General features: G+C 44.0%; 1 pseudogene; it reads right to left on the reverse strand.

The window, feature by feature from the left end:
* Positions 1–10151: 10151 nt before the first annotated feature.
* LOC100452571 (heat shock cognate 71 kDa protein-like) lies at positions 10152–11384 on the reverse strand (annotated as a pseudogene).
* Between the last annotated feature and the right edge of the window lie 463 nt (positions 11385–11847).

Consider the following 11847-nt stretch of genomic DNA (forward strand, 5'->3'; position numbering starts at 1 on the left):
ATTAACAGCAAATAAAAAAATCATAATTCCACTGTCCCGACGCAATAACTGTTAACATTTTGGGTACAACATAGTTTATGTTCTAAGTTTGAATCTGACTCTGCCAATGCTTTTTGACTTGGGCAAGTGTTTAATTTTTCCAGCCTCAATTTTCCCATCTGAAAACTGAGATAATAATGCCAACCTAGCAGGGCTGTTGTGAAGATCTGACAAGATACTTTATGTGAAGCATGTAACCCATAGTTGCTCTTAAAATTGTAGCCATTATTATTTTACAAGGTGTGTTAGTCTGTTCTCATGCTGCTGATAAAGACATATGAGACTGCGTAATTTATAAAGAAAAAGAGGTTTAATGGACTCACAGTTCCACGTACCTGGGGGAGGCCTCACAATCATGGCAGAAGGTGAAAGGCACGTCTTACATGGCAGCAGGCAAGAGAGAATGAGAACCAAGCAAAAGGGGTTTCCTCTTATAAAACAGTCAGATCTCGTGAGACTTATTCACTACCATGAGGACAGTATGGGGGAAACCACCCCCATGATTCAATTATCTCCCAACAGGTCCCTCCCACAATATGTGGGAATTATGGGAGCTACAATTCAAGATGAGATTTGGGTGGGGACACAGCCAAACCATATCACCAGGTTATTCCAATTCCAAATAACAGTCCTGTTAGGACTGTTACTGATCTTTCTTCTGATCTTTCTTGTGATGTTTTTCTCCCTTAAAAAAAAAGAGTGGAAATGTAGATAGAATAAGATTGGCCACAAGTTGATAATTGTTGAGAACGAGGATTCATTATACTATTCTCTCTGTGTGTGTGTGTGTGAATTTTCTACAATAAAACGTTTCTTAAAAAAAACCCACAAAAAACAAAGAAATAGAGAAGACTTACATGCAGGTTTTGCCCCAATCTCTCGTTATAAACTTGTTTTCTTCAGTTTAGGACCCTGCAAGTTGGGCTTGCAAATATAAACTGGGGCCTTTTACTAAGGATATTTTGAGATGCAACTATATGGCATGAGCCACTACTTTTGGGTTACACCATTTGTGGATAATGATATGAATGGGTCACTTTCCCCTAAAAGGGCACAAAAATCTATGGGAGGTGGTAGGGGCAGTATAGAGGTTTGTGCAGAGAAGCTAATGTGGCAGTTACCTGACAATACTGTTGAGTAGTTCTTGCTTTTTAGGCCCTCTGGTACTGCCTAGTTGATCTTCTTCTGCCTCCCTTCCATCCTGTGGGCTTCTCCCTACCAGATCCTGAGGACCTACCACTAACTTTTCAGGAATTTTGTGAGCTAGATGATGTTAACACTGGGAGCTTGCAGTTGGCCGTGGTGGGAGTATTTATATGATGGAAATCAGCAAATATTAGAAATCAGATTTTTTGTTGTTCTGAAGAGCTAGTTGCTAAACATCTATCTACCAGTGCACCACTAATCATACCATTCCAATAAGTTCCATTTTTCCTCATATGAGCTAGAGTTGGATTTTGCTACCCTTCTCCTAGCTTATCCAAGTAAAACAATTAGTAACGAGTATACTGCAGAGAGAGAGAACAGTTTGTTGCTGCTGTTACTGCTACTAAGTGCTAAACGTGGCATGCGGCTCTTTTTAAGTCAACGACTCCACAGATACTGATAAAGTGCTTAATTTCCTTTTCTAATTGTCAAATAGCTTTTTGGGGAATTCTAAGTGACACGTACCAGCACTGGAGGTCTCAGAGAAGACAAAGCTACCACAGCTTCTTCATACATGCCTCCAACTCCATACATTCCATGGTTTCATAACAGGACTTTCACCCTCTCTTCTTCACTTTTCACTGAGATAGAGGACTGGATAAGCTGCAACTGACCTCTTGCAGATGTTTCAGATTTAGTGGTTCATTGATTCCCATTGTCATTTCAAGTTTTCCCTCTGGTTTTAGAATCCTGTTTTCTTTTGGCATTAAGGAAACCTGGGTTGTACCCTCTGTCACTAACTCACTACAACAACTTGGGCAAGTCTTATCTCTTAAAGCTGTGATTCACAAATTCACTCTGGGCTCTGGCATTGTCTAACTATGCCTATTGTTGTTGTTGTTGTTGCTAGGGTGATGGGACTACCATTGATTCCCTTATCCCAATTATCTTTAATGTTGTTTAAAACCCTTTCTTGGTCCAGTGTTGTGGCTCACACCTGTAATCCCAGCACTTTGGGAAGCCAAGGCAGGAGGATTACTTGAGGCCAAGAGTTTGAGACCAACCTGGGCAATATAGGGAGGCACTGTCTCTACAAAAAATAAAAAAATTAGCCAGGTGTGGTGGTATGCCTGCAGTCCCAGCAGACTGGGAGACTGAGGAGGGAGGATCACTTGAGCCCAGGAGGTCAAGGTTACAGTGAGCTATGATTGCACCACTGCACTCCAGTCTGGGCAAGAGAGGGAGCCCCTATCTAGAAAACAAGCGAACAAACAAAACACCTTTTCTTAAATAAGTTTTTTAATTAGGTGATTTTTTTGAGAAACATTCCTATTTCAAAATTTTAATAACACAGAGTAAAATGTGAGATTCTGTCATTCCTTCCCTATTCCCATTTCCCTTTTTAGAGGTTGCTATGGTTATTAGTTTGTGTATTTCTTTCAGGTCTTTTAAAATACATTTACATATATACATAAATACACATACGTGAATATAGTACACACGCATGGGTAAATGGGATCTTACTACATATCTTGACTTCTGACTTGCTTTCATGGGCTAAATCTGAGGAGACTGAGCCAGAAGACTACTGGAGAAGGTGGTTCACCCCCAATTCCCCCACTTCCCTGTATGTGGCTACCTGCAGTGTTTTTGTCTGATTTTGCCCTTCCCTCCAAGCCCCAAACTCCCTCAATCCCCAACACTGTAAGATAAGAACATTAGCCCTCCACATCTGAGATTTGAGTGGAGAAAGAAGCCAATTGTGAATTATGTAATGTTACTACAGGATGTATATTGCAGGGTTTTATGGTGCCATAATTTACTTAACACCTCCCTATTGAGCACCTGTTTGTCTGATTTTTCATTATTACAATCTTGCAAAGAACATCCTTGTAAATACATATTATGCATGCGTGTGTTCGTAAGCTAAATTCCTTGAAGTGAAAAAGTCAAAAGGAATGAACAGTGAAAAGTTTGAGAGACTCTGCCAATTGCACACTCAAAGATCTTATTTTATCTACCACCAGTAGCATATGAGTGCCTATTTCCTCACACATTGTTGATATTAGATATTCTCAGTCTTTTCAATTTTTGCTTATCTGATGGACCAATAATAATTTCATTTTAATCAGCATCTCCACCAATAACTAGTAGGTTGAACAGCTATTTATGACAATTGGTCATCTTTTTTCATCTTAAGAATTGCCTAGTACAAGCTTGTCGAACCCATGGCTTGCAGGCCACATGCAGCTCAGAACATCTTTGAATGTGGCCCAACACACATTCATGAACTTTCTTAAAACATTGTGAGTTTTTTTGTGATTTTTTTTTTTTTTTGGTTATCAACTATCATTAGTGTTAATGTATTTTATGTGTGGCCCAAGACAATTCTTTTTCTTCCAATATGGCCCAGGGAAGCCAAAAGATTGGACTAATACATCAGTGAAATGTCAGAATAAGGAGGTTGGGTGCAGTGGCTCATGCCTGTAATCCCGGCAGTTTGGGGAGCCGAGGCAGGCAGATCATTTGAGGTCAGGAGTTCAAGACTAGCCTGACCAACATGGTTAATCCCTGTCTCTACGAAAAAAAAAAATTAGCTGGGCATGGTGATGTGCTCCTGTAATCCCAGCTACTGGGGAGGCTGAGGCATGAGAAATACTTGAATCTAGGAGGTGGAGGTTCCAGTGAGTTGAAATTGTTCCACTGAACTCCAGCTTGGGTGACAGAGTGAGACTCTGTCTCAAAAGATAAAAAAAAGTCAGAATAAGGAACTTCAAAAGTTAATTGCTTCATAAAAGCAATAAATAAACTGGCAAAAACTGTCAGAATCAACTTTATCAGGACTCTGGAAACTAATAAAAATCTTACAGTAACCAGGGGAATTCTTTTTTTTTTTTTTTTAAAGAAGGAAGAGGTTTTTTTATTCGGCTGGGAGTGTCGGCAGACTCGTGTCTTAAGAGCCGAGCTCCCTGAAAAAGAAATTCCTAGCCCTTTTAAGGGCTTTAAGGGCTTACAACTCTAAGGGGTCTACGTGAAAAAGTCATAATAGATCAAGTAAGCATGAGGAACGTGACTGGGGGCTACATACATCAGCTAACAGTACAAAAAGTTTTACAGTGCTTTCTCATACAATGTCTGGAATTTACAGATAACACCAGTAGTTTTGGTCAGGGGTTAATATTATTATTATTTTAACCACCAGGGCCAGGTGGTGGCGCCAAGGTTGTCTAGCTATTTATCTTACTTCTGTTTCTTTTCAACTTTTTGCTTTCTCCATTTTCTCCTGTCTTATAAACTAGGGAAAAGGGGAGGTTGGGGAGAAACTGGGAAGGACAACAGGAGAAGTGGTGGCCTCATACCATAAAACAACAATTATTGCCAAGGAAGAAGGCTTTAACTAGGTGCTACAGCTGAGGGGATGGGAGGGATTTATCCCAGGAATGCAGGGGATGGTTCAACATAAGAAAATCCATTAATGTAGTATACCACATTACTAGAACAAAGGGAAAAAAACAGTCATTCCAGCTGACACAGAAAAAGCATCTAAGAAATTCTAACATTTCATCATTAAAACATAGAGAAAACTATGAAACAAGGGGATTTGCCTCAACATTATAAAAGGTATTTGTGAAAAACCCACAGTTACCATCACACTTAAGGGCAAAAGACTAAAAGCTTTCCCCCTAAGTTCAGGAACAAGACACAGAGGTTCACTTTTACCACTGCTAGTCTGCTAGTCAATGTGTTTTTTTTTGTTTTGAGATGGAGTCTTGCTCTGTCACCCAGGCTGGAGTGCAGTGGCACAATCTTGGCTCACTGCAGCCTCTGCCTCCAGGGTTCAAGTAATTCTCCTGCCTCAGCCTCCCCAGTAGCTGGGATTACAGGCGTGCGTGCCACCACGCCCGGCCAATCTTTGTATTTTTAGTAGAGACGAGGTTTCACCATGTTGACCAGGTTGGTCTTGATCTCCTGACCTGGTGATCCACCCGCCTCGGCCTCCCAAAGTGCTAGGATGACAAGCATGAGCCACCGTGCCCGGTCCAGTTGTGTTTTTTTTTTTTTTTTTTTAATTTATGAAGTATTTATTGATCATTCTTGGGTGTTTCTCGGAGAGAGGGATATGGGAGGGTCATAGGATAATAGTGGAGAGGAGGTCAGGAGATAAACACATGAACAAAGGTCTCTGGTTTTCCTAGGCAGAGGTCCCTGCGGCCTTCTGCAGTGTTTGTGTCCCTGGGTACTTGAGATTAGGGAGTGGTGATGACTCTTAAAGAGCATGCTGCCTTCAAGCATCTGTTTAACAAAGCACATCTTGCACCGCCCTTAATCCATGTAACCCTGAGTTGACACAGCACATGTTTCAGAGAGCACCGGGCTGGGGGAAAGGCCATAGATCAATAGCATCCCAAGGCAGAAGAATTTCTCCTAGTCAGAACAAAATGGAGTCTCCTATGCCCACCTCTTTCTACACAGACACAGCAACAATCTGATCTCTCTTTCTTTCCCCACACTTCCCCCCCGTCTTTTCAACAAAACTGCCATCATCCTCATGGCCCGCTCCCGATGGTCGCTGTCTCTTCGGAGCTGTTGGGTACACCTCCCAGACAGGGCGGCCAGGCAGAGGTGCTCCTCACCTCCCAGACAGGGCCGCAGGGCAGAGGCGCTCCTCACTTCCCAGATGGGGCCGCCAGGCAGAGGCGCTCCTCACTTCCCAGACGGGGCGGCTGGGCAGAGACGCTCCTCACCTCCCAGATGGGGTGGCAGCCAGGCAGAGGCGCTCCTCACCTCCCAGACGGGGCGGCCGGGCAGAGGCGCTCCTCACTTCCCAGAGGGGGCGGCCGGACAGAGGCGCTCCTCACTTCCCAGATGGGGCGGCCGGGCAGAGACGCTCCTCACTTCCTCCCAGACGGGGTGGCAGCCAGGCAGAGGCGCTCCTCACCTCCCAGATGGGCGGCCGGGCAGAGGCACTCCTCACTTCCCAGACTGGGCGGCCGGGCAGAGGTGCTCCTCACCTCCCAGACAGGGCGGCCGGGCAGAGGTGCTCCTCACTTCCTCCCAGACAGGGTGGCGGCTGGGCAGAGGTGCTCCTCACTTCCCAGATGGGGCAGCCAGGCAGAGGTGCTCCTCACTTCCTCCCAGACAGGGTGGCGGCCGGGCAGAGGCACTCCTCACCTCCCAGAGGGGGTGGCCAGGCAGAGGCACTCCTCACTTCCCATACGGGGTGGCGGCCGGGCAGAGGCACTCCTCACTTCCCAGATGGGGCAGCCGGGCAGAGGCGCTCCTCACTTCCTCCCAGACGGGATGGCGGCCGGGCAGAGGTGCTCCTCACCTCCCAGACGGGGTGGCCAGGCAGAGGTGCTCCTCACTTCCTATACGGGGTGGCGGCTGGGCAGAGGTGCTCCTCACTTCCCAGATGGGGCAGCCGGGCAGAGGCGCTCCTCACTTCCTCCCAGACGGGGTGGCGGCTGGGCAGAGGTGCTCCTCACCTCCCAGTCAGGGCAGCCAGGCAGAGGTGCTCCTCATCTCCCAGACGGGGCAGCCGGGCAGAGGTGCTCCTCACTTCCTCCCAGACGGGGTGGCTGCCGGGCAGAGGCACTCCTCACCTCCCAGATGGGGCGGCCGGGCAGAGGCGCTCCTCACTTCCCAGACGTTGGGCGACTGGGCAGAGGCGCTCCTCACTTCCCAGACGGGGCAGCCGGGCAGAGGCGCTCCTCACATCCCAGACAATGGGTGGCCGGGCAGAGATGTTCCTCACTTCCTATACCGGATGGCGGCCGGGCAGAGGCGCCCCTCACTTCCCAGATGGGGTGGCCGGGCAGAGGGGCTCCTCACGTCCCAGACGATGGGCGGCCAGGCAGAGACGCTCCTCACTTCCCAGACGGGGTGGCGACGGGGCAGAGGCTGTAATCTTAGCAGTTTAAGAGGCCAAGGCAGGAGGCTGGTAGGTGGAGGTTGTAGCCAGCCGAGATCACGCCAGTGCACTCCAGCCTGAACACCACTGAGCATTGAGTGAGCGAGACTCCGTCTGCAATCCCAGCACCTCGGGAGGCCGAGGCAGGCAGATCACTGGAGGCCGGGAGCTGGAGACCAGCCCAGTCAACACGGCGAAACCCCATCTCCACCAAAAACACAAAAACCATTCAGGCGTGGCGGTGCATGCCTGCAATCCCAGGCACTCGGCAGGCCGAGGCAGGAGAGTCACAGGAGCCTGAGGCAGGGAGGTTGCAGCGAGCCAAGATCACGGCAGTACAGTCCAGCTTCGGCAACAGAGGGAGACCGAAAAAAGAAGGAGAGGGAGACCGAAGAAAGGGGAGAGGGAGAGGGAGAGGGAACCAGGGGAATTCTTAATCAAGAAAACATATTTGGATCTCAGTAAGAGCACTTTGTGGCATTTAAACTTAAACTACCTCCCAAACCCAGGCTTGGCAGTGGCTTTGAAGACAATAGCCCTCACTCCTGGAACAAGTACCCAGCATTGGAGGCAGTAGAACAGAGCTTATTCTCAAAGAATTCTGGTGGATTGTTTTGACCTGACTGGTGACTCCTTTGAGGATAGACTCAAAGGACTTGCTTTTATTTTATCTAACTTGAAAATCTCCCAGAGTTGAGATGGCTACTCTGGGAGTGTTTGCCAAAAATATTTAAAGGCAAATGTTTTAGGTGCTCCCACATGGGGAGGGATAACACTTGAGGCAAACAATAGAAAACCGAAAAGCTTGGGAGGAGAGGCTGGAAAGTGAGATGCTTTAGGGAATAAGGGCTTTGAAAACTCCTACATATTCTTGGGAATCTGAATGGCTATACGTGTGTCCAGGGCTGTGCACATGCTCAGGAAAGAACTGAGAAGGCCATAAGCCTTCACCCCTGATTCACCTCCAGGCTCTATGCAAGAAGGTAGTATAGGCTCAGGCAGAATTTTAAACTGCCTGACTGAGTGTTGAAGATGTACCCCAATATAAACAGAACTTCTCAGTAAAGACTGAAATATTGTGTGTGTGTGCTTTTTTGGTTCCAGGCATGTTAGGAATTATTTGTTGAATCACTGGCTGACCACTAGGTGTATGGAAGAAGGAATCCAGTGGCCACACATGACAAAGAATACAGAATTTACAAAATTAGTTTATAAAAGTCATTAAACAAACAACAACAAATCATGAGGAGGGGGATTTGATTTTTAGAGTTGCCACATTATAATATTCAAAATGTCCACTTTAAAAAAAAAAAAAAAAGAGGCATGCAATGAAACAAGAAAGTGTGCCTGTATGCAGGAAAAAAGAAATTAATATAAATTGTTCACATGGAGGCCCATACATTAGACTTACTCAAAAAGCCTTTTAATTAACTATTTTAAATATGCTTAGAGATCTAAGGATACCATGAGTGAAGAACCAGAAGAGATCAGGAGAATGATGTCTCACCAAACGGAGAATATCCAATGAAAATTATAAAAAGAAATCGAATAGAAACTCTGCAGTTGAAAAGTACAATAACTGAAACAGAAAAATTCGTAAGAGGGGTTCAGCCGCAGACTTGAGCAGGCAGAACAATGAAACAGCAAACTTCAAGATTTGTCAATTGGGATAATCCAGTCCAAGGACCAGAAAGAAAAAAAAGTGAAGAAAAATGAACAGAACTAAGGGGCTTGTGGGATACCATCAAGAATACCAGCATAAGCATAATGTGAACTCCAGGAGAGAATAAGAGAAAGGCAAAGAAAGAATGTTTACAGACGTAATGGCCAAAACTTTGAAAATTTGATGAAAGACATTACTTTTTGCCTCTATAGAGCTCAATGAACTCCAAGAAGGATAAACTCAAAGACATCCACACCAACACATATCATAATCAAATTGTACAAAGCCAAAGACAGAATATTGAAAGCAGCAAAGAGAAACAACTCATTATGCACAAAAGATCCTTAATAAAGATTAACAGCTAATCTCTCATCTGAAACAATGGAGCTCAGAAGACTGTGGGATGATGTATTTAAAGTGTAGAAAGAAAATAAAACCCTGCCAATCAATTCTATATTCAGGAAAACAACCTTTCAAAAAGGGAGAAACTGAGACATTCCCAGTTAAACAAAAACTGAAGGAGTTCACTGCTGTTAGAACTTCCCTACAAGAAACGCCAAAGGGCATCCTTCAGGCTGAAATGTAATTACCACATATAGTAACTCTGTAACTGCATGAAAAAAAAACCAACACCGTTAAATATAACTACACGGGCAAAAATAAAAGTCAGTATTAATGTGTATTTTGTTTATAACTCCTCTTTTATCCTGTATGATTTAAAAGACAAATGATTAAAGTATAAATTATAATCTATGTTGGTGAGTACATATTGTATAAAGATGTAATTTGTGACAACAGCTTCAGGGTGGGATGGAGCTATATAAGAGCAAGGATTTTTTTTAAGTTACATTTTTTATTTTATTGTGGTAAGAACACAACATGATCTACCTGTTTGACACATTTTTAAATGTACAATACATTATTGTTGACTATGGGTACAATGTTGTACAGCAGATCTCTAGAGCTTATTATTCATTTTGCTTCGCTGAAATTTTATGCCTGTTGATTAGCAACTCCCTAGTTCTGCCTTCCCCCAGCCCCTGGCAACCACCATTTCACTCTGTTTTTGGTGCCAATTTTAAATACAGTTGTATTCAAGACATTGCATTTTGCACTTACAATACAGTGCTTATAAAGTTCAATGCTATTTCTTTCCTCTGTGCACATGTTCCATATTCAAGTATTGAGAATATCCAGTAATTTACTATAGCAGCTGAACTTTAAAACTGCCATAGAATTTGCTGCAAATTTGGGTCCTTCAAAGTTTTAACTGCGTGGAACAATGTTATATCTATACATGGGTTAGGTTAATCAACCTCTTCAATAGAGGGCACTGAGGAAGCAACACTAGAGGGAGGAGTTTTGCCACCAAGGAAGCCCCCAGGCATTCATTCAAACGCCTCCTGCACTCTGGTACAGCTTGGTAACAATGGGGTTGTAGACTTCCTCCAGCTCTTTCTGCTGATGTTCAAATTCTTCCTTCTCTATAGTACCATTCTTATTGAGCCAGTTGCTAATTTCATTACACTTGTCAAGAGTCTTCTGTTTATCTTCATCATTGTCCTTCTTATGGTTGTTCTTGAACTCAGTAATAAAATGGTTGACCATTTGCTTGTTGAAGTCTTCTCCACCTAAGTGGAGAAGCTGTATATTTGACCTCAAATATTCCATCCTCAATAGTGAGGACTGACAGATCAAAAGTGCCACCTCTTAGGTCAAAGATGAGCACATTTCTTTCTGCTTCAACCTTTTTGTCTAAGCCATAAGCAATAGCAGCCTAAGCCATAAGCAATAGCAGCAACAGTTGGCTCATTGATAATTCTTTTTTTTTTTTTTTTAGATGGAGTCTTGCTCTGTTGCCCAGGCTGGCATGCAGTGGTGGGATCTTGGCTCACTGCAACCTTTGCCTCCCAGGTTCAAGTGATTCCGGTGCCTGAGCCTCCTGAGTAGCTGGGATTACAGGCACACACCACCAAGCCTGGCTAATTTTTGTATTTTTAGTAGAGATGTGGTTTTGCCATGTTGGCCAGGCTGGTCTCGCACTCCTGACCTTAGGTGATCCACCTGCCTCAGCCTCCCAGAGGGCTGGGATTACAAGGGTGAGCCACCACACCCGGCCTTGATAATTCTAAGTACATTGAGACTAGCAATGGTTCCAACATCCTTGGTAGTCAGATGTTGAGAATCATTAATGTAAGTTGGCATTGTGACCACAGCATTGGTAACAGTATTCTGTAATTTCTTTTATCATTGTTAGACCATAAATGACACCTCCTCTGGATGGAAACTTTTTGTCTCTTACTTGTATTCTACTTGGACTTTGGGACTATCTGCATCATTCACCAGCAAGAACGACCAATGCTTCATATCACACTGGACAACAGCATCATCATATCTGCATCCAATCAGATGTTTGGCATCAAAAATCATGTTGATGGGGTTCATTGCAACTTGGTTCTTTGTGGGATCACCAATTAGTCATTTGGCATCAGTAAAGGCAACAGAGCTTGGAATGGTTTGATTTCCCTGATCATTGGCAATTATCTCCAATATTCTGTGCTAAACGACATCCACACAAGAGTAGGTGGTGCCAAGATCAATACCAACTGCAGGTCCCTTAGACATAGTTACTTGCATGTAGGTTTGGCTTGGCTTGCAAAGAATACACACGAATCTCGAAGGCTGCCACTGTGTTCAATGAGCCATTTCACTTGTTGATTCTGTGAATTTGACTATTTTACATACATCATAAAAATTGAATCATGCATTATTTGTTATTTGTCCTTTTGTGACTGGCTTATTTTATGTAGTATAATGTCATAAAAATTGAATCATGCATTATTTGCTATTTGTCCTTTTGTGACTGGCTTATTTTATGTAGTATAATGTCCTCAAGGTCTAATCATGTTGTCACACATTGTAGAATTTCTTTTTTAAAGGCTGAATAGTATTCCAGTGTATGTATATACTACATTCTTTATCTATTTATCTGTTGATGGTCATTTAGGTTGTTTCCGCATCTTGGCTACTATGAATAGTGCTGCAATGAACACAGGAGTGCTAATATCTCTTTGAGATTCTGATTTCA

Source organism: Pongo abelii, chromosome X, assembly GCF_028885655.2.
Source record: "Pongo abelii isolate AG06213 chromosome X, NHGRI_mPonAbe1-v2.0_pri, whole genome shotgun sequence".
In the NCBI taxonomy this organism is placed as follows: domain Eukaryota; kingdom Metazoa; phylum Chordata; class Mammalia; order Primates; family Hominidae; genus Pongo; species Pongo abelii.